The 14728-nt window shown below is 37.7% G+C and overlaps 1 long non-coding RNA gene across 1 annotated transcript in view; it reads left to right on the top strand.

The window, feature by feature from the left end:
- LOC120857001 overlaps window positions 1-3177 on the top strand; it is a 146114-nt gene extending 142937 nt beyond the window's left edge. Inside the window, exon 3 of the long non-coding RNA XR_005719546.1 lies at window positions 3107-3177. This is a non-coding gene — a long non-coding RNA (uncharacterized LOC120857001). The remainder of the gene's footprint in view (window positions 1-3106) is intronic.
- The last annotated feature ends 11551 nt before the right edge of the window (window positions 3178-14728 follow it).

Genomic DNA, 14728 nt, shown 5'->3' with positions numbered 1-14728 from the left:
AAGGGGTGGATGTTTATCCTTACAATAGAAAGTGAGATGATGTTTTAAAACAGGAGTTGGCAAATTGTAGACCGTGGGCGAAATTTTGCCTGCAGGCTGCTTTTGTATGGCCTGTGAGTTAAGCCTGATTTTTACATTTTTAGACTTGTAAATACACACACACACACACACACACACACACACACACACAAACACAATACTATGCAACCAGGATCATATTTGGCCTACAAAACCTAAAATATTTACTCTCTGGCCTTTTATAGAAAAATCTATAAACCTTCAAGTAGCTGTAATAAAATGATTTTTTATCATAAATCACATAGATAATGTTTTCTATGTGATAGGTACATGAAATTTTGTGTGTATCAACTCATTGCAATCTCAGAGGAAGCTTAAATGTATTGAGAGTTCAAGTATCATCCTCATCTTGAAGAAAACTAAAGACAGTTGGGGACTAGAGACTATACTTATAACCACTATACTATATGGCCTCAGAATCTGATCTGTCTTGTTTGGTTGTTTTGAAGGGTGGTATGCATGTGTGTGTATGTGTGTGTGAATCCTTCTCTTGACACCAACCAATCTGCAATTAGTCAGAATAGGATGGTTATGTGATTGGCAGAATACTGTTTAAATATAGGACAGACTATACAAGTTTCCTTAAGCATGTGAAGGGCAAAGCTACTGCACACAAATTGGCTATACACAGCAGCACTTCAGCTGGATGAGTAAGACCCTCTCACTCTCAAATGCCCATGAAATTGGCTGCCTACTAATACTATGCTTCATCTGGGTGATGACTCTTCAGGACACTCATCTTGACAACCTTATGCTTGTTTTATACATAGTTGGTCCCTTATGACTGCTTTCTCTAGAGATTTGTGTTATGTGCCTGTCTGCCCAACATTTGAAAATGCTGTAATTGTTAGCACTCCCAAAGCATCCCTCAGTGCTATTGCAGGACTGGAGAGATTAAAGGTAAATTTCTAGGCTTGCCTACCTCCACTGGCAGGTTTTAGGCTTCAGGCCTGCCTGAAGCATATTCCTGCAATAGCCAGTTTGCTATTCTTTCTGGTAGCTTTTCTTCTCTTACTCTTGGTTTCTCTACCTATAAATTCAGGAAGAGCTTTTGATTTGTTATGAAAAGAGTTTCTATTTCTATTCCAGTTTTCTCCTATGCATAATCTAAGTTCTGGCCTCCTCAATTATTATTTCTTTGTTGATTTAGTTTTACTGCCTTTGGTTTTGCAGGTATCTGTTAAAATCTTTACTTGTCATTAAACACTCAGTGCCTTTATAAATTTATTCCATTAATAGATTTATAGTGTTATTTCAAGAGGACTTTGGGGAGAAGAGGAGAAGTAAACATATGTATAGGCTCCATCATTTTGAACTAGAACCTTTCAAACTTTATATGGCAAGAAAATGCATTGGGGGATATATTGATAGGTTTCCTTCCACTTCATGTTTTATTACAGTTCTTCTCCTATATTTTGGGAGACTTCCCAATCAGTCCTGGAATAATGAAAATAAGACTCCAAGAAGCAATTCTTCATTTTAAGTTCAAAAATCTATAGTGGAAAACAAAAAAACATTTGGGCAGATATATTATTTTCTTTTCCCTAGATTGGGTAGGACTCCATGCAATGGGAAAGGGAAGAAAAGAGGAGCTATGTGGACTGGCGTGACGTTAGCCTCAAGAGATCACCAAGCTCTGTCCATGTCAGACATCTCTGTGACTATTTCTTGGGAGATGCCAGAGACTTGTGTTACTTCTGCACGTCATCTAGTCTCCATTCCAATGAGTGGCATGCATTGCTTAGATTGAACAGCTATTAGGATTTCTTTCTGTCCCCATTGATGAAGATCACCCATTGACAGCTGTCATCAGGGTGCTTGCTTGTCTTCCAGCAAGGCTGAATCCTTGATTTTGTTTAGACTTTAAATGACATAGACAATGTGAATGGTCTCAAGTTTCGTGGCCTACCATATTTTTTACTCAAAAAGTGGTGTTGTTCTATACACCTGCTGAGGAAATGGTTGAGATGTGTCTATCAGTCAGGAACCTGGAAGGAAATAGTTGAGACACTTAATTGGATAATTTAAGAAGGGTTTAATTATGAAGGTTTGGACAGATTTAGGAGCACCGATAAACATAGTACTAAACCCTATGGCTAGTTACAGTAGGGCTTTAACTTTGTAGGGCCTGACGGGTCAAGGGGACAGAGTGGCTCCCAGAACCTAGAAAGGAGGGATTATTAAAAAAAAGAAAAGAAATCCAGTCTTTTTCAAGCTTATTTGACTAATCTTTTTTCTCATGTAACATCTGTTGTCATTTTGTGGAACTCTGGAAAATACTGGTATAGATGTATTCCTGCCTAATAAGGTAAACTAAATGACTTTTCCTGACAATATTCCTGATTTTTGGTTCTATGAAATTTTCAGAATTGAACCTGTCATCCAATAAGTTCAATTAAAAAAACAGCCTTTGCTAAACTTTAATTTTCAGAATTGTTATTCTGTACTTTGTAGCTGCTCTTTATTGGAGAGTAAGGAACTGTGGCACAGAATTATTCTTAATGAAGCAATTTTTTAATTTCATGTTATCTTCTGCTTTTCATATTTACCTATGGTTTGCTAGAAACATGGCTTAGAGGAAAATTTAGAACATATTACTAAACACTTGGCTGTTGCAGTGCTTCATATATATCAAGTTCTGAAAATATATAACAATTTCATAAATATCTTTGAACAACAGTACTGTGTAGTATTAATAGAGAAGAATAATTCATTTTGATTTCACAGGGCATATGTCAGCACATGACTTTATGCAAAATAAATTGTTAAGTTCAAGTGGGAATTGAGGATAAAGATTTTGGCTCTTCTGACTTTTGTGACTAGGTTTGAAATAAGGTGGGTAATCAATGGAGGTGTGTGTTAGGGGATCAGAGGCTCTTTGGGCAAAAATTCCACGAGTTATTTCTTCCTTAATATCTGAATTTTCTGCACACAGAGAGTTGATTTAAGCTCTTTCAGTATGTTTCTTTTACTGTCTGTAGTCTAAACAAGAAGTTTTATATTTTGTATTTTTCATTTCATTTTCTAGATATTAAATTACTCCTTTGCTCAGAAAGGTCATTTAAGAGGGACAGCAATATATCACTTCACTGATACTTGTCATGTAAGTAATACATTTACTGTCATGGGCATCTGTCAGTTTGAGGAGAATGGATTTTGTTCTTTTCTATTACTATAGAAAGTAGAACATTTATTTACCTACCCTGCTGCTGCTAAGTCGCTTCAGTCGTGTCCGACTCTGTACAACCCCATAGACGGCAGCCCACCAGGCTCTGCCGTCCCTGGGATTCTCCAGGCAAGAACACTGGAGTGGGTTGCCATTTTCTTCTCCAATGCATGAAAGTGAAAAGTGAAAGTGAAGTCGCTCACTCGTGTCCAACTCTTAGCGACCCCATGGACTGCAGCCTACCAGGCTCCTCCGTCCATGGGATTTTCCAGGCAAGAGTACTGGAGTGGGTCTCCATTGCCTTCTCCAAGTCCACAGTATGTGAAACATCTAAGATTATGTTAACTCTTTAGACCACAGGGGTGCCAGATTACATGGCAGTTCAGTTCAGTTCAGTTCAGTCGCTCAGTCATGTCCGACTCTTTGCCATCCCATGAATTGCAGCACGCCAGGCCTCCCTGTCCATCACCAACTCCTAGAGTTCACTCAAACTCATGTCCATTGAGTCAGTGATGCCATCCAGCCATCTCATCCTCGGTCGTCCCCTTCTCCTCCTGCCCCCAATCCCTCCCAGCATCATAGTCTTTTCCAATGAGTCAACTCTTTGCATGAGGTGGCCAAAGTATTGGAATTTCAGCTTCAGCATCAGTCCTTCCAATGAACATCCAGGACTGATCTCCTTTAGAATGGACTGGTTGGATCTCCTTGCAGTTCAAGAGACTCTCAAGAGTCTCCTCCAAAACCTCAATTCAAAAGCATCAATTCTTTGGTGCTCAGCTTTCTTCAAAGTCCAACTCTCACATCCATACATGACCACTGGAAAAACCATAGTCTTGACTAGATGGACCTTTGTTGGCAAAGTAATGTCTCTGCTTTTGAACATGCTATCTAGGTTGGTCATAACTTTTCTTCCAAGGAGTAAGTATCTTTTAGTTTTGTGGCTGTAATCACCATCTGCAGTGATTTTGGAGCCCCCCAAAATAAAGTCTGACACTGCTTCCACTGTTTCCTCATCTATTTCCCATGAAGTGATGGAACCAGATGCCATGATCTTCATTTTCTGAATGTTGAGCTTTAAGCCAACTTTTCACTCTCCTCTTTCACTTTCATCAACAGGCTCTTTAGTTCCTCTTCACTTGCTGCCATAAGGGTGGTGTCCTCTGCATATTTGAGGTTATTGATATTTCTCCCAGCAATCTTGATTCCAGCTTGTGCTTCTTCCAGCCCAGCATTTCTCATGTTGTACTCTGCATAGAAGTTAAATAAGCAGGGTGACAATATACAGCCTTGACGTACTCCTTTTCCTATTTGGAACCAGTCTGTTGTTCCACGTCCAGTTCTAACTGTTGCTTCCTGACCTGCATACAGATTTCTCAAGAGGCAGGTCAGGTGGTCTGGTATTCCCATCTCTTTCAGAATTTTCCACAGTTTATTGTGATCCACACAGTCAAAGGCTTTGGCATAGTCAATAAAGCAGAAATAGATGTTTTTCTGGAACTTCTGGTAGGCTGCTGTCCATGGGGTTACACAGAGTCGGACACGACTGAAGTGACTTAGCAGCAGCAGCAACAGTACCAAGGACATCCCACAGCCAGGGGCAGCAGTCCTCACATGACCATGGAAAGAACATGAGAGCATGCTCAAGCAGCGTTCTGAACTTGCGTGACCTTGTGTTCCACTATGTTCTGCTATGTTCCTCCTTAGCTCAGCAAGGCATGACGATCCCAACTAATCAGCCTGATGTACTTTTTGTTTAGATTATACTTAGTTGCTGTATCTTACTTTTATTCTTTTCCCATGGTGTTCTTCTCATGGCTTAGCCAGAGTGACAGGCAGCTGACTATTAACCCCTGCATAGTTTGATTTTCACTAATGGCTTTAACAATCAACTCAAAAAAGTTTAAATATTTAACAGTTGACTTCCTAAGCTAGTACAAGGTGTCTCCCATACAACACAGATAAGAGTGTGAAGTTTATCATTAGATAGTTCTGAACTTGATTCCTTGCTCTGTCACTTAAAAACTGGCCATGTGAAGCTTATATTTCTTTTTGAAGTTTTAGTTCTCTCAAATGAAAGGTGTAGGGAAAGAGCAAATTAGCCAAGATGGCAGTGATCAGGCTCTTGCCCACGGCCTCTCATTCTCGCCCCATGTTTTGTAAATATATGGTTATGTGACAGCTAAGATTAGTTGCTGCTGCTGCTAAGATAGCACTGCACATGTGGTCACAATGTACCTGCTTGGCCACAGGTCCCTTTTGTTCTATAAACATATATAAGCTCCAGCTGAAAAACCTTTGATGCTGCGTTATGGCTGCCTTATGGCTATGTCTGTGTCTATTGGGTCAGCCACGAGAGGAGAGAATACAGCGTGTCTGCTGCTGTGGCTCCTGTGCCAGTTAGGAGAGTATAAATGTGTCTGCAGTTCCTACCACTCCTTGGAGTTTTCTTCCAGCTTCCCTGCTCACGCCTTGCCTACCACGGGTTCAACAAACTGTGTGAACAGTGAGATACAGCGAGACAAAAGGTAAGGTTAAAAGTTATATCTACTTTGATTAGCTGTGTATGTGTGTTAGTCACTCAATCATGTCCAACTCTTTGCGACCCCATCAACTGTAGCCCTCCAGGCTCCTCACTCCATGCAATTCTCCAGGCAAGAATACTGGAATGGGTAGCCATTCCCTTCTCCAGGGGGTCTTTCCAACCCAGAGATAGAAGCTGGATCTCCTACATTGCAGGCAGATTCTTTACCATCAGAGCTACCAGGGAAGCACTCAATTAGCTATTGTCAGGATTAAATAAAGTGGAACTTCCCCCTCCTCTGGAGAGTAAGAGACCTATAGCTAAAGATTTCATAAGGTCCTTGTTAGAACTGTGATCACAAAGCTTTTTTTTTTTTTTAACTAAAAGAGAAAGCCATTAAGAGGAATATGCTCTACTCTACATAATGATGCAATTTGCATAATTCAAGGGAAGGTAGGTAGGCTTCTTCAAGAATTCAGACTATACTGTCATCGCGAATGAATATTTTTCCTTGGATTGTGCGTAGTTTGGTTACAAAAGTCATTCCTTCTGCCTTTAGTAGTAGGATTACAAAGAAAATCGTATTTCTTGGAGTTTTGGCCCATGCCCTGTAGTGTTTTGTGAGTTGTGTAGGCCAAAGCCTCCTTCTTGGTTCCTCCTTTATAGATTCTGTGGGAAAATGGTGATACTTTTTCCCATTTGGTGGGATACTTACACAATACTTACATACTTTGGGTGGCTACTTACACAGGTTACCTTAGAAAGGAAGTGGGTGATTTAGGAGACAGGCGTAAATCTGAGGATAGGGAACAAGACAGAACTGAGTTTTAGGATCACAAAGGTCAGGAACAGCTTTGTATACTGATGAAGTCACTGTGTTCAGTAATTATTATGATCTTTAAACATTGTAGTCTTCTTTATGAAGAAATAATTCCACTCAACATTGTTTAATAAAAATTATTTGCTTAAAATTAATAACTTCACAGAGAAGCAAGTAGAACATAAAATCAGAAAAAAAAGAAAAAACTCTAGGAGATGTTATGAAAAGTAAATGATTAAACTGCTATAGATCCTGGCTTGTCTATACCAAGACTAAAAGCTTATATCTCTTGTTTTGTTTAAGCTGTTTTTAACAAGACAGTCATTGCTTACAACAGATGAGTTTCCAGACCAGATGTATATAATGAGAATCCTTGAAAGTCATGAAGACTCCACAGAGCACAGGAAATCTATATTTACTTGGATTACCAAAAAGTAAATCAATTACAAATGCCACTACAATAATGTCTTGAATAAAAGATAAGAAAGAACATTCAGTATTATTTTGAAGAGCTTAACAAAATTAATTAGGATTATTAAATTTTTAAGTGAAGGACATTTACCCTTCAGCTTTTACAATAAAGACACTCTCTAAACTGTTAAACTTGACCATTTTTACATGAGTAGTTGGGAAATGTCAAAATGAGAAAAGTAAATGTGACATATCTGAAACAATTTAAGGACAATTAACTTTAATAATGGGAAAATGTGTACAAAATGAGAAGATAAACAAAATGAAGGGGAAAAGACACCAAATATTCTTTTTAAATAATCTAAACTGAATATGAAACATTGATTAGTAATTAACAACAACCACAAAGACCCGATGAATAGTTTTTAATATTTTTTTGTCCATTGGAAGCCATCTTGATATAGTGACTTTGAATTTTAAAAAATGAAACAAGTTCTAGAATGTGAAAAACTGCTGCTGAAAAATATTAGCAATAAATTTTCTGACTAGTAAGCTGTTATGAAAGGTGAGGACAAAAGGCTGCAAACACTCTTTAAAAACTTTAATAAATAAGCAGAATATGTGCCATGCCAGCTCATTTCCTTAGTCTTGTCAGAGAAAAAGCTACTGTGACAGTAAATGAATTTTTTTGACTACTTAGTATTTTGCAACAGCTATGTTTTTTTCCAGATTCACCTCATAGAGTATTTTAAACACATGCAAATTGTATTTTTTTCCCAAGAGTTATAATATGCAAAAAGTTTATTGAAATAATTGATGAAGCTTGAGTGTGCCATTAATTGTCTTCTGAAAACATTTGGAATGTTTCAGTAAAACAAGTGGGAAATTGGTAGGCTACAGTTCATGGGGTCGCAAAGAGTCGAACCCGACTGAGCAACTTCACTCCACTCATTTCACTCCATACTTTATCACTGGAGAAGGAAATGGCAACCCACTTCAGTATTCTTGCTTGGAGAATCCCATGGCCAGAGGAGCGTGATGGGCCATGGTCCATGTGGTCGCAGAGAGTTGGACACGACTGACGTGACTGAGCACGCACACAGGTTCTTTTTATAACCTACTTAATGAAGAAGTGAACTACGGGAACATAATGTGAAAGAAGTTTAAGAATAAATATTTGCTTACATGAAGATAGCACAGCAATCACAATACTTTATATGGATAGCAAACTGGGAAATAATACTGTTGATTCAAAGAAAAGTGGAAATGCTTTGAAATCTACAGCCCACATAGAAAAGAAACTGAATAGAGTATATCCAAATTTTACAGTAATCCTAAAAACATATATAACATGAATGATTTTATTGATAATCTAGAAAAGTCTTTAATATGTAAAGCTGAAATAATTTTTTCCAACACTAAAACAATGCAATCAGTCATTCTAAACCAAATTGTTGCTGTTGTTCAGTTGCTAATTGTTTGACTCTTTGTGATTCCATGGACTATAGCACAACAGGCTTCCCTGTCCTTCACTATTTCCCGGAGTTTGCTCAGACTCATGTCCATTGTGTTGATGATGCCATCCAACCATCTCATCCTTTTCCTTTTCCTCCTGCCCTCAATCTTTCTCATCATCAGGGTCTTTTCCAATGAGTTGGCTTATTGCATCAGGTGGCCAAAGTATTGGGAGCTTCAGTATCAGTCCTTCCAATGAATATTCAGGGTTGATTTCCTTTAAGATTCATATTGTTTAAGCCATTCTCTCTAAAGTATGATATTATAGCAGCTTGAACTTGGGCCACTTTTGTGGCTGGGGTCTGTATGAAGCTTTTTGTAGGTCTTTTGCTTGGAGAGGAGAGCAGCCTCTGTCAAAAAATGACCTATATTTAAGACAATTCCACCAAAAAAAAAAAAAAAAAACACACACACAATAAAAATGACAACCAATATATTGAGACATAATCATATGCCAATTCCAAGGTTAATTGTTTTAGATGTGTCACGTCCACCCACACATACTGTGTCTTCCTGGAGGTGGCCTTCTCTGGCACAGAGGAGGAAAGTTGATTTCGATGCCTTCCTGAATTGATCATTTTGGAATTGTTCTTCCCAGCAGTGTGTGCTACTCTCCAAAACTCCCACTTCTGCCAGCACCATTTTTTCACACTTATTGTGTGCCGGGTGGTGTTCTAGGTGTTCAAAGCATATTAACAAATGAAACAGAACATTGAAAATAGAATTTTGACTCGGGATACATTTGGTAGTTGCTTGCTAAGATTTTTGCTGTTGTTGTAGATTTGGTATTATTTTTAAATCTTTGCCAAATTTGTAATTTTCCACATTCACATTCTTACTACCTTCATATTAAACCATATATTCATGATAATTCTCATACTGCCTTCTAAACAAAACATTTCTAGTCTGAATGTACGATCTACTTTTAATGTGGTCATAGTCATCACTAATTTTTCTATATAAGAGATTAGTTTTTAGGTATGGATACTTTAAACTTTTAGATTTCATAATCATGTTACACAGACATGTCATGCTCCAGAACCACTGGAGATTTATTCTACTTAATGATCAATTAATGCTACTTGGAAGCATGTCATGATTCTGGATATTTTATTTTATCTCATGCCCTGCTCCTTATCAGTGGCCATCACTTTCAGGTTAGTGGACTTCAGCTTTCAGGCAAAACTTAAAAAAAAACAACAAAAAACAACCCTGTTTGCATTGCTCCAGGTTGATACCAGAAATGTCTGGAAAATAGCAATTTTCTTAATTGGGTTGAAAATATATATATAAGCAGACATAACATGCTTATGGTTAATTGTAAATTTATATTGCTGTTAAGGAAAAATTTTATTCAGATTTTGAGAACCCAGAACATATATTTAAAAGGAAGGAAAAAATTGGGGGCTACAGTGAAATTATTCAGATAGGCATAATTTTGCAGTTAAGTAATCTTGCTAAATTCCTTGTATTGCAGCTGTACATAGGTATAAAAAGTAGTTAGAATTTCATATGAGAAGACTTCTGCAGAGTCTTAGAATCCACATGGGAGACTGGCTGCAGAAATATTGATCAGGGGAAATATGTACATATATCTTGTCTTAAATTCAACAAAAGTTTTGATAAAGTGCCTCCATATTATTTTCACTAAGCTGGAAAAATGTGAGTGGAATGAGGTGTAGTTGAGTGAATCTGCCCAACTGTGCTGAGGTAGTTTATTTGACTTATGGAGGTTCAGTGATGGTTGTGGAGCTAAATTGAAATGAACCGATCTATGTTCATCTATACAGAGTGCCACAGTAGTGTTCCTTGTGGCATTCTATGTACACCTGTGGCAGATTCATGCTGATGTATGGCAAAACCAGTACAATATTGTAAAGTAATTAACCTCCAATTAAAATAAATAAATTTATTTTAAAAAATAAATAAATTTATTTTTAAAAATAAAAGCTTTTTAGATATAGCTTTCAGAAAAACATGAAAGATAAGTTAATTAAAAATAAATAAATAAACCTTGTCCTGTTCAGTATGATGATCAAAGATGTGTGAAGATTTCCAAGACCAATTTGTTGACCCATGTGCTTCCTCATAGTTAAATCTCACAAGTCTTTTTCAACCTTCTTGTATCTGCTGCCTCACTGGCGTGTGGTACTGACTTTTTTTTTTTTTTTTTTAGAAAATGTATCTTCAGCTTCTAAGGTATTATTTTTCTAGTTTCCTGCTCAACTCTGAGTTTTCCTCTTTCTTCTCTGAGTTCATGCTTGTTCATCCCTTAAATATTCATTCTCACTCTTCACAACTTTACCACTCACTGGGTATTTTCATTCATGCTCTTGGCTACATACTATTTATAATATGATGACTCTCAAATCTGTATCTGCAGTCTAGACCACTTTCCTGGGCATCCAAACAGTATGTTCATCCCACTCTTGGCGTATTGCCTCTTCTCACTTTAATTAATATCTTGAAACTGTTTGGCCCAAAATATCTTAACCTCCCTTCTCCCCCCAATCTTAAAGTTTCTGATAATTGACAAAAGCACTGGCACTGGACACAGCTGTGTTTGATTTTTTTTTTTTTTAAACATTCATCACTTACTAGTTATACAAATCAGGGCAAATTTTTTATTCTATCTGTATTAGTTTTCTATTGTTGCATAACAAATTACCACAAACTCAGTGGCTTCAAACAACTTATATAATATCAGTTAACTTTTGTGGGCTTCTCTGGTGGCTCAGACAGTAAAGAATCTGCCTGTAATGCAAGAGACCTGATTTCAGTTCCTGGATCAGAAAGTTCCCCTGGAGAAGGAAATGGCAACCCACTCCAGTGTTCTTGCCAGGTAATTCCATGGACAGGGGAGCATGGTAAGCTACAGTCCATGGGGTTGCAAAGGGTTGGACATGACTGAGTGACTAACACTTTTGTTTTGTGGGTCAGTCATCGGGGCATGCCATAGTTGGATACTCTGCTTAAGGTGTCTCTTAAGGCTGTAATCAAGGTTTCAGCAAGGGCTAAGCTCTTTTCAGATGCTCAACTGAAGTATCCATTTCCAAGCTCCCATAAAACTGTATACAACTTACTTGTATTTACATGTAAGATGGGATTAGGTATAAAACTCAGATGATTATAAGGGTTAGTAGCTCTTGTGTGTCTGACTCTTTGCAATTCCATGGACTATAATCCTCCAGGCTCCTCTGTCCATGGAATTTTCCAGGCAAGAATACTGGAATGGGTTGTCATTCCCTTCTCCAGGTATCTTCTTGACCTAGGGCTCAAACCTGGGTCTTTTGCATTGCAGGCAGATTCTTTACCATCTAAGCCATCAAGGAAGCCCAAGTGCTGTACCTGCATGAACAATGCTATGTAAAATATTCTTATGCATTTTTGGCCTTCATATATTAAATATCATTGGTGTCTCCTATTCATTATTATTACCAGAAACACTTTCATAATTTTTAAAACACCTTTTATGGGTGATATTGCCCTATTGCAAGTCACTAGATGAGGGACTTAAAATATCATTCCAAACAAATGTAAGTTTTGTGGCAGAGACTCATCAAAACACTGTACTATTCATTCTCATACTCATTCAACAAATTCTTACTGAGCACCTCCCTGTGGAAGGTGTTTAGGTGCTATCTTGCAATGCAGTGAACAAGACAATATTCTCACCTTCTCTCAAGGAACTTGTATAAACAATAGAAGGGATATTAAGAATGGATAGTGATCACTTAATACTCTTCCTTTGTTTGTACCAAGACAAGTCTTTTAAATACGTAGAACTTATCAGTTACCCAAATTCTCTATTCTTTAACTTCTTGTTTGAAGTTCAGTTGAAGTTTATTAGGGAATGTTCTATGGAGAATGGACCTGTCTACTATATAATTTTTTTAAAAAATATAGCCACAAACTTCCTTTTCAAGATTTTCTCCTGTTTCTTGCCACATGCATTTTCTTTTCAGATTAAATTGAACCATTGACTCTTCGGTGAATAGGTCTTAAATTCTTTTACTTCTGTGCCTCCCTTTACACTACCATTGTCTAGAATGCTCCACACTGTCCTCACAGTTTCATGTGTCAAAATTGTCTTCCTCAGACTTCCCTGGTGGTCCAGGGGTTAAGTCTCCATGCATTAACTATAGGGGATACAGATTTGATCCCTGGTTAGGGAACTTCTACCTGGCAGTTGGTGTAGCCTCCCCCCAAAATTGTCTTCCTCTTTCAAGGTCCTTCCATGAAGCCTTTTTTAAAAAAGATTTATCTATATTTATTTATTTATGGCTGCACTGAGTCTTCATTGCTCCATATGACCCTTCTCCAGTTGCAGAGAGTGGGGGCTACTTTCAGAGAGGGGGGGCTACTTTCTAGTTGCATTGTGTGGCCTTCAATTGCAGTTATGTTACTACTGTTGACAATATTCTCTTCTCTTGGTTTTGAGCTTGACATGGAGACAGAGATATCAGGAGTCCAAAAAATATTTGCTAAAAATAAGAAAGAAAAATCTGCCTTGTAGTATGGTTATCTGTACATTTGATTAATCTGTAATCCTTACTTTATCCCCATTTTAGGCACTTTAACAGTTGGGTCTCTATTTTACTCATTTGTCAGTTTGCTTCAGAGTCAGGTACAATGTTGTATACTTATTGTTCTATTTATTTTTCATGAAATAATTGTTAAATGTCTACTACCTGCTAGAAACTATAGGTGCTGAGGTAAAGCACCTTAGTTCTGGAATTAGAGAACCTGAATTCAAATGCTATCCCTTCTCCTCACTGGCTGTGACACTGGGCAAGTTTCTCAGAACTTAAAGGTCTTGAGTTCCTTATCTGTAAAATAACGGTGACAATATGATTATGGGGGGGGAGGGAGGATGATGATGGCTAATGTTCTGTGTACTGGGCCAGAATCGGGATCAAGAACCATTTGATGTCGTTGACATCAAACTTCAACTATAAATTGATTAAATGGAGATAAATGTGCTGGTGCTTTCTATTGCTCTAGAATGAAATTCAGTTTACTTACAATGGCCTAAACCCAAGACCTACAAGATCTGACTCCTCCCTACCCATCCATACCATTCTGACCACTCACTTGCTTGCTTTGAGGGGACTATTTTCTGTCTTTCAAGCAGGATGAGTAACTTTCCATTTTAGTCTTTTACATTGTCACGTGATAGTCTCATTTCCTCGTTGACCTCAACATCACTCTCTCTCAGAAGACTTTACCAACCACTTTATCTAAGGTAGCCTTCTGCTTACCATCTCCCTCATCATCCAGTTATTCTCTCTGACCTCATTTATCTTAACAGATATTCTTTGCCAATGTCTTCACTTTTGGGGGGGTCTGATTGTTTCTTATTGACAGCCTATTTCCCCTACCAGAAGGTAAGCATCATTAAATTTGAGCCTGCTTGACACGACTGAGTGACTGAATTGAACTGTGTGCTATTTGCTAATCTAGTTACAATGTCTGGCACAGTACTCAACCCAATCAGGTATTCCCAAAATAGAATCGTATGCATAAGTGAAAGTATAAGTACTCTATAGGTTGTTAAGAACATTAAATGCAGAATGTCTGGCAAAAAGTAGGTGATAAAAATTAATGTTAGCTATTATTATCATTACTAATGATACCAAGAAATTGTCTCCAATTTTGTACCGTTCACAGTCTAGAGAGAAAGATATAGGTGTGTAACAAGCCAATTATAGTAATAGTGCTGCATGAACTGGGCTTTTGTGATCTAGGAAAATGCAGATATGCTTACGAAATATTTGCTGAATTGTTGGTTTTCATTTGAATGATCTTTAAAAACAGCGTAAGAATGAGCACAGGATGAGAATGGAGGCTGGAACTCATGCCAATCCTTGTAAATAGATCGAACATTTTGTTACCTTCAGTAGTAATAGTATACTTTCCAAGATAGAGTATTCCAGTGTAGGGAAAGGCTATGTTATGTTTGTTAACTTTATGATCTGCTCTGTCATAATACATATCTTGGTGCAGATCATATTTATGCTTTCATGACCTTTTTCTCTCCTCCCTAGTGCGTAAATCAAAGAGGTATTTGTAAGGTGCAGCCATTCCCAAGGTCTCTTTGACCCCAAATTAAATCTATTCTAAATGAAGGAGCATCCTTGTAGCTTCAGAACCAGACCTCTACCCTCCCTCTTCTCACCTGTTTGTTGCTCCTCATTCTCTCATGTAAACATTTTGA

Source organism: Oryx dammah, unplaced genomic scaffold (genome assembly GCF_014754425.2).
Source record: "Oryx dammah isolate SB20612 unplaced genomic scaffold, SCBI_Odam_1.1 HiC_scaffold_28, whole genome shotgun sequence".
Classification (NCBI taxonomy): Eukaryota; Metazoa; Chordata; class Mammalia; order Artiodactyla; family Bovidae; genus Oryx; species Oryx dammah.
The sequence above is the reverse complement of the archived record's forward strand: the minus strand, read 5'-3'. Positions and strand labels throughout refer to the sequence as shown.